The sequence below is a fragment of the Adiantum capillus-veneris genome, chromosome 26, assembly GCF_014529385.1.
Source record: "Adiantum capillus-veneris isolate H3 chromosome 26, ASM1452938v2, whole genome shotgun sequence".
NCBI lineage: Eukaryota > Viridiplantae > Streptophyta > Polypodiopsida > Polypodiales > Pteridaceae > Adiantum > Adiantum capillus-veneris.
In genome coordinates this window covers 60,052,113-60,061,171 of record NC_140956.1, presented here as the reverse complement: position 1 = coordinate 60,061,171, position 9,059 = coordinate 60,052,113, and positions in this window count along the sequence as shown.

The window sequence follows — 9,059 nt, the reverse complement described above, 5'->3', positions numbered from 1 at the left end:
ATTTTGGCAGCTGTACGAAAAGCAATGTGACTAAGACTAGTTACACACTACCGTGTGTGCCCTCTATTTCCAACATTAGCATCTCTGACACAAGAACATTTAGAAATTTTCTCATGTAAGAATGTTGGGAACAAGGCTATGGAGGCTGTTGGCGAGACGCCATGGCGTGCATCAGAGAGAGAAAGAGAGAGAGATTGATAGAACAAAAGACACGGTATATTGAATTGTGTGTAAAAATAACCAAATGACCTTACATATAAAGGAGGAGTTGCCATGCAACACTCAACTCTAACTAAGGCTAACCTACATGCTATAGGGGACAATGCCCACGGGTTGACAACTGATCACCACCGAACTTGGGCTTGCATACCCAACAACCCCCCCCCCCCCCCCCCCCCCCCCCCTCTTCCTCAAGCCCAAACCACTGACAATGGACTCGAGACAGACAGACCATGGTAGAGTCCAATCACCTGAAACCATGAGTAGAAGCCCCCCCCTTGACAATAACATAGGTGTAAGTGTGTGTACTTCCCTCAAACAACCATCAGTGTGAGACATACCAGAACCAACCAAACAACAAAGGGTGGTATTACCATTATATTTTTATGGCAGTGTCTATAACCCATACAATTATTGAGAAATAACTGACATAAAGGAAAGATAAAGACAGACTAAAGAAAAACAAACTACAGGACATCACTTTCTACGAAAAGCATTGGTGTTGCATCATCTTCATCACCTTCAACCATATTGATCTGCCGCTTATTCTTCTTAAAGCATTTGTCCGAAGGATGATTGGTCTTTCCACAATGGGTGCTTGGTTTGATGGTTTCTGCATCCACATATCGCACAAGGTCTAGTGCTGGTAGTAGGCCTGGTTGAATTGGCAGTTGAAGTGCAACCACGAGCTACATATGCAGTTGGTACAAAAGAGCTGATTCGTGGTACTCGTTTCTCTTCTTCCTGCAGTGAGTTAACAATACCATCCAAAGAAGGCAGAGGATCCTTCTCCTTTAAAATAGTGACAATTTGATGAAATTCTGTCGGGAGGCTATTCAGAAAAATGGCTATCAGATCTTCAACATAAACTAGCTGTGTTTTAATGCTCTTCAATCTATTAGCTAAAGCTGCAATGTTTTCATCTTCACGCATGCGAAGCCTGAGAATATAATTCCATTTTTAAACTCTTTTTTGAATACTTAGCTTTGGCACCAAACAACTTTTCTAACTCTATCCAGGCAGCACTTGAAGAATCAACATCATCCAAATAATGAATAAAGTCCTCTTCTAAGGAAGTTAGAATGATACCAAAAGCTTGTTCGTCTTTCCTCTGTTGCTTGGCAGAGAGGGCTCGAGTTACTGCAGTTGTAGTGCCTGTTTCGTCGGTTGCGAGAGTCTTGACCACGTTCAATAGGTTTTTCCGCATCAGATAACCTTTAACTTTGATTTGCCAAGTATGAAAACCGGAACCATTGAACTTGTCGAACTTTGATGCCATAATGGAATCTTACGGTTGCTCGTTTAGGACTGTCGCGATTTCGACCAAAAACCTTGAAAGCCTGTCACCGTTGACCGTTTTGAAAAAACTTTGTTTAAGTTCTCAATTGTCAACAAGGTCTCCAAAAAACTACGGTTTGATATGCAGGTAGCTTGCAGCTTGCCTACCACCGTTTGTACCTTGTTTATCTACTATGAGTACCGAGCATCGAGCATCGACAAGCACCTCGGGGTGTGAAGTCCCTTTTGCTTAAAGCCCCTTGTGTTAAATAAGATGGACACTTGAAATTAAGTGTGAAATCAAGCAAAGTAGAGCGCTGCCGATGGTGTGGATGACAGAGTTGCTTGCAGCAGGCTGTAATGAAGCGAGTTGGTTGACAAGCATATGACAAAAATTGATTCTCATGCTAGGGCGATTTTGTTGATGCCATCTTTGCGCATTTTGATGCAGGTCAACAGCGTTGCCTCCTCCCTCTGTAAGGGGCTACTCTCGCGAGCCGAGTTGAGCCAAGACTGAGAGCCTAATGCTCTGATACCATGTGTTGGGAACAGGGCTATGGAGGTTGTGGGCGAGAAGCCATGGCGTGCATCAGAGAGACAAAGAGAGAGAGAGATTGACATATCAAAAGACAATCTATATTGAATTGTGTGTAAAAATAACCAAATGACTTGCATATAAAGGAGGAGTTGCCATGCAACACTCAACTCTAACTGAGGCTAACCTGCATGCTATAGGGGACACTGCCCACGGGTTGACAACTGATAACCACCGAACTCGGGCTTGAATACCCAACAAAGAAAACAGAGTCTTTTTCAATGTTTTTTGTACAATGCATAACATCATGAGCTTTTTCTCGAGAGGCACCGCATACCTAGCTAGGTACGATTGGGGGCAGGGTACCACCGGCCCCCCAACCTGGGTCGGCCGTCCCCCCATGCCCCCAATCGTACCTAGCTCGGTATGCGATGCCTCCCTCACAGAAGGTCGTGATGTTGAGGTAAGTCACAATGTGGGAATTATTCTGAGAATTTATCCAAAACTTATTGTGTATGCACATGTGTCAATCTTCAAACAAGTGTTGAAGGCTGCGCAAGTAACGGATTTCCATACTCAGTATGAAGGATTTGGATTGACCTAGAAGGAACAACCTTGACCCAGTTACAACCATTAAATAGCTGAGATTTTCCCAACATAGAACAACTTCTACAAGAATTTGAAGAGGAATTCTCAAAGAGAGGGATTAAGCATAATACGGTCTCCTAAAACCTATGCATTTAGATAAAAGGAGAAAGAAAAGGTGAAAGAAGCCTCATTTTGATTCAAGCAGTACATTGAAAGATGTCCCACCTAAGAGATACCTCAGGATGAGAGACTGTCAGTCCTTTTCATAGAAGGATTGCGGAATAAGACTTTTAAAAAAGATCTACACTGGAGGGCATCTGTTACCTTTGAGCAAGTCTCTAGAGAGGCATTGTATCTAGTAGACAGTTGTAAAGCATATGGAGAGGTGACTGAGGATACTAACCAAGGGACAAGTAGCACCTCGTCGACCACTAGTGAATCCACATTGAAACTAGGTGGGCAGAACCCAACTATGTCGGACGTTGATCAAACGATCGAGGAAGTGATCAGAAGGATGAACCAAGGTAACAAGCCGAACCCGAACACACAACATCAGCCCACACGAAAATGTGACATTGTGGAGGAAACCATCCGACTCAATGGTGCAACATGCAGCCAAGGCCATGAGAAAATGTATCGCGTGTATTGAAGTGGTGTGCTATCAAAAAAAGAGGACAAACCATGAGACCCATGAACGTTTCTACAACAAAAACTATGTTAGGGAAAGACCATATGGGCCACCTGGAGCACAACATTTGCCACCACCTCCAAGATATTAAGTAGGACAAAACAACGCAGTCCAAGGGGAGGAAAACAACGTAGTACAAAGGGGGAAAACCTCAACCTATGTTGGGACAACGACCTCCTTTACCCCAAGAAAACAGAGCCATGGTGAGAATTTCACAACCCTTAGAGGCACCTGTGGATCAGAGAATGATGCCAGTAGTTTCATACTTAGAGATTCAGACAGCACTTATGAGAGAGGGTTAAACAGTAGTGCTTATGCTTCTGAAGGACAAATTCCATGGATAGATTTTGAGGGAATGGCAAAACCATCGTACATAACACAACCAACAAAAAACCATTACTTGGTCGATGAAAATATGCTCATATTCATGGAAAAGCTAAACTACAGACCTAGGGGATATCCTCCTAGAACAAGACAACCGATGGGAGCTCCACAAGATTTCCCATCACCAATAGGACCATGCTATATGTGGAGGTGATCATTGGGCAAGAAGTTGTCCACACAAACGAGAGCGCGTTAAAATCTTTGGGTACTGTGAGGGATGTACAAATGACCACCTAATTCCACACTGTCCAAAAAAACCTTGTAACAAAGGGAAAGCTACCATAAACAAAATCCGAGTTGTATCAATCTCAAGTGGATCAGAAATGGAACCAACGATTCCAATGAATGCTTTAATGAGAGTACAAGCCCAGGAAGCCACAAGAAATATGCTTATGAGAGACAAAAACACCCCACCCAATCAAACTGAAATAGAGAGTTTGTTGGTTAGGACCCCCAAACATCTTGTAAAGCGAAAAGGGACAATGTGAAAGCCAAAAGGATAAAGGAAAATTTGGCCTTAGAAACCAAATTGCAGTAAACCAAAGAACAATTGAGATTGGAAAGGGACCATAAGGAAAAAGCTATTGCAGCAAAACCATCAAAAATACCATCAGGAGGTTTGGTCTTAGTGGACAAAGTCTTTGAGACTTTAGATGCAATTTTGAAGGCTTATGAAGCTAAGCTAAAACCCAATCAAGCCCAAGAACACAGATGGTTAACGTTGCCGTGACGCCTCGTGTTCATTGGGAGAAAAACACAAAACGAAAAGGATTTTTTAGGTTTTTTTATGAAATGATTATCGTTTTTTAGTGCAGTGTTCTAGAGTACCGTAGATGGAATATAAGTATGTCAAAAGTAGTGAACTATATGGTTTGAGGACTTTATTGCTCAGGATGGTGTTATTTGGAGCTCAATGATCACCAATAAGGCAAGGCAATTGTATTTGATAATGCATTGGCTATATGTTCAAGAGTGAGAAAGCTTACAGGGAGATGCTTGGCAATGAAATAAATTTGGTCACCAATGCTCTGGTAGATATGTATGTCAAGGGTTCTACTTAGCAATGCTTGATCTTTATACAAGCCAAAGGTGGAGAGCTCACAAAAGCACAAAAACTTCTTGAGGAGCTTCATATTTAGGATGTTGTTTCTTGGAGCACATCAATTGTGGTATATGCTTATTAGATTGGAGGGAAGGTCTTTCTCAAATAAAGTTTTCTATGCTTGTTGAGTCTTAAAGTTTACTGCTTGTGAGATTGTACATCCATGGTTGATATGTACGACCACTACGGTGAACTTTGAAAGGCCGAATAGGTGCTTGGGTCATTTATTGTAGGGGACGATGGTTTTTTTTTTTGGGATAGCATGGATGCAAATGCTTGCTTATTATTATTAGAACACAGAAGTTATTTTGAGAATTAAAAGAAAACAATGAGCTCCCTAATAACTCGGGTGACTTAAAAAAGCATCAAGAAGTTGTCATCTAAAGACCAGCACGAGGACGATGGGAGTTGGCAGGTTTTTCAAACAAGCTTTTGGTCGTCGAGCAGGAGGAGGAGAATTGCATGCCTCTTTGCATCGTAGGAAAGTTGCAGACATAGCCCAACTAGATACTATCAATTTGACGAGTGGTGGTTGACGAGCACCCACAAAAGTGCTGGTTGCTTTGGTGGCGAGTAGGTAGTCAACAAGGCCGAGAAGCGGCATAATAGAGAAGGGGGTTTACAACGAGCAGAGGGGGCACACACGGTGTAGTGCTGCAGAGGTGAAAAGCACAGTGCAACACTAGCAACATGATAAGGAGGACGTCTACAGTCGGAAGGGCAACCTTGCCTTCAACAACTGTAGAGGAGTGCAGAGAGGGTTGTAGTGGAGGGGAAGTAAGCCGTGAAGGAGAAAAAAGGTGGCCTACTGTATAAGGTTGGAGGAGCATCCAATAATGCTTAAGAACAGTCTCGCTTGAACGCTTCCAAAACTCAAGGCCAATGAACTAAGAAGCCCCAATGGAAGTAGTGTGTGTTGGCGTTCATAGGATGCATGGTGCATGACAGTGGAGCAGCATCCAGGCGATAGAAGCCAAGTCTAGGGGAGTCGGTTGCAGTTGGAAGGGAAGGCCGAGGGGGTTGGGCACCCTAAGGCAACAGCTTCCAGACTTTCAGAGATTGATCGGAATGCACTACAGTAGAGATCCATCTCAAGCCATCTAAAAGGATTGTCTGCCGCTTCCAAAGCTGCTATCAAAGAGAGTTATCTTGAAGCTTATGACTGAGCAGGTGCACATGCTAGAGCGAGTTTTACCAGGAGAAACACAAAGGGCAAGGTGAGCACCGAGCTGCCATGTCATTCATTGATGCTTCCACAGCGATTTCGATGTCTTTGACTGAAGGATAGTAGTGAAAGTCAAAAGAAGTAAAGGAAAAGCAAAAGAAAAGTACTTTACGATAGGATTTTTAGAGGTTCTTTTGAGTTCAAGAAAGACTGAAGCAACGAAGGTGAAGCTTGTGCTCATGAAAGTGGTCGGGAAGAGCTAGGGAAGGGAATTGAGGCCATAAAGCTTTGGCGTTCGCACTTTCACTCTTGATCTCTGCAGACTTTAGAGCACATGTTGCCTATTGCTATCAAGTTTCTTTTGTATTCAGATTTTGAATTCAATAACTATATCAATTTAAGGTTTCCATAGTGTCTTGTATACCATATTCTCTTGTGTTGTGCATATCTCTCTAACCATTTTCCACAGCGAGCAGCCCGGTGCTGACTCGGCTCAACTTGCGAAAATAAAATCCCTCGACAATGTATCCTCATCCAGGGTAAGAGAAAGCAAGGTTGTAGATGTGCAAGGAGCTCATTCAGGCAGCCCAAGCTCTTATGGAAACACATGTCCCGGATGCTCCAAAAGTTGAGGTGTTAATCTGCAAAAGAATCCAGGAAATGGAGAATCAAAGCCTTGAATACAGAGACCAAAAAGAGTCGGTAGTTGAGGCACCATCAGATATGAGGGAAGTAGCCAATACAATAGATGGGTTGGGTTCACAAGCAGTTATGCCAATTTTGGAAGTAGAAGAATCATGGCCACATGATCTTTGGGAGGATATTGAAAACAAAAAAGATAAAATTGCAACCATTGAGTCTACCCCTATCCATCTAGACCAAGAATTCTACCTGACAATTATATAGTGATGCAAGGACAGAGATGTCAGAAGATAGCAAACCTCAATCTTTAAAAACTTTACCTTCGTTCATCGATAACCATGAAACAAAATCAAAAATTAAAAACTACCTTCGCAATGGAAATTTGATCCTAAGATGATGGACACTAAGACTCTTCATGACCTAATATCATCTCCTATCCCCATTACACGCTAACTATATCCGAGTTACTGCAAAAAAGACATCATCTGTGGAAAGAAGTGGGAAAAAAAAAGGAAAAAATAGGGTTGATGATTCCAACCAATCATTCCTTCAAAAACATCAAACAACCAAACGCCAGAATAGACTAAAGTAGAGCCTGTACCAGTAAATAAGGTGGGAGACTACTACGAGGGAGAAGAAGGAAACACTACCTTACCTGTGAAATACAAAGGAGTAAAGACTGTTGCAATATTAGACAGGGGGGCCGGAATTGCCATAGCAACCAAGGGAATATGAAAAAAAGGGGAAAGTCTTCTCTAAGGAAAACTCGAATGAAATTTCAATTAGCGGATGGATACATGGAAAGACCTATCGACATATTAGAACAAATCATTGTATCCTCTTGTGGCATTGCATATGAACACACCTTTGCTATAATGAGTTTAGACAAGAGGAACAATTTTGATATCATATTGGGAAGACCACTCATGCGTCAGCTCAAAATGGTACAGGACTTGGGCGACTATATCTACTTAAGACATAAGGATGTCACTATCTACGAAGATCAATGTCAAAGATCATAGTTATAGAGATGTCAAGAGAGCCCCTTAGGAAGAGTTAAACTCCACAACTGAATAAGAAGGGGAGATACATGCATGGATGCAAAGCAAAGTGCATATTTGGATGTGCGGAGCTTCGGAGTGTGGAAGTGAGTGCATTCTCGATCGACCAGTAAGGGATGAGACGTATGTACTAGAGCATTTTTTGGAAAAGATGTTTGAACCCTTTGGATGGCAGCAAATACTGGTCACCCTTGATGTGTGTGTGATGACACTAACCAGATTCTGTGATGAAGAAGGGTATGATATAATTCCATTCCAGATGACGAGTGTTATCTTGAATTTGGAATCAAAATCAGAAGAACCTGACATGGAGAGAGTTACAGATTGCAGATGCATAATGGATGAAATCTTCATAAGAGACCTTAGTGAACGATGAGGAAGTATTCCAAGACTCTAGAGATAGATCTTTAGAGGATGACGTGGAGGACGAGCGCTCTAGTACCTTCGATAAGGACATCACATTCAGGAATAGATAAGCTGTTTTTTATGATTTTCCCAAGCAAAAACCACAAAGACAATGAAGATACCAAGAAAGACGTGTGGAATAGATGAGATTAAAAAAAAAAAAAAAACCCATACCTCCCTTAAAAAACAAAACGCAGTATCTAAGGCTGGTTGACGCAACTGATTGCCTTAAACACAAGATCTTGAAAAGGTTCATAAAACCCATCTCAACAGAAAAAGGAAATCCAAAAAAGAAAAGAAAACCAAAGTCACAAGTCAAAAACATCTCTGAAAAATCAATAAAATTATAAAAAACAAAGCGAATTGAAACGAACTTTGAAGGAAGTTTCGACATTGGAGTAGAAAACTGAGGATGAATCCAACAATGATAAGTTTGACGCACCTTCCCACTACAAAAGATACACTATCCAAGATAGAAAAATTGTAGTTCAAGATCCAAACCAAGACCCAAAGGAACGTGGAACCTCATACGATGGGCCAAAAAGAGCGAAGTGTATAGACCTAGTGGAACCAGGAGAGGAACCTAAGCTGGCATACATTGCCATCGACCTCACGAGAGAAGAAGAGCATCTATTTATAGCAACACTTCAACAATATAAATATGTGTTTGCATGGTCGTACAGGGGATCTAAAGGGAATAGATCCAAAAATCTATCAACACATGATACTCCTTAAGAGTGATTCCAAACCTCACAGACAACATCCTTATACATACAACGAGACATTTGCCAATAAGATTAAGGAGGAGATAGACAAACTCAAGGACGCTAAATTTATATATGAGATTGAACACACCGATTCGGTGTCCCCGATATTGTGGTAGTACCCAAAAAGAATGGAAAATTATGGGTTTGTGTGAATCTCAAACTAGTAAATGTTGCTACCATCAGAGACAACTATCCCCTACTAATAATAGATCTTGTGATCGAGAG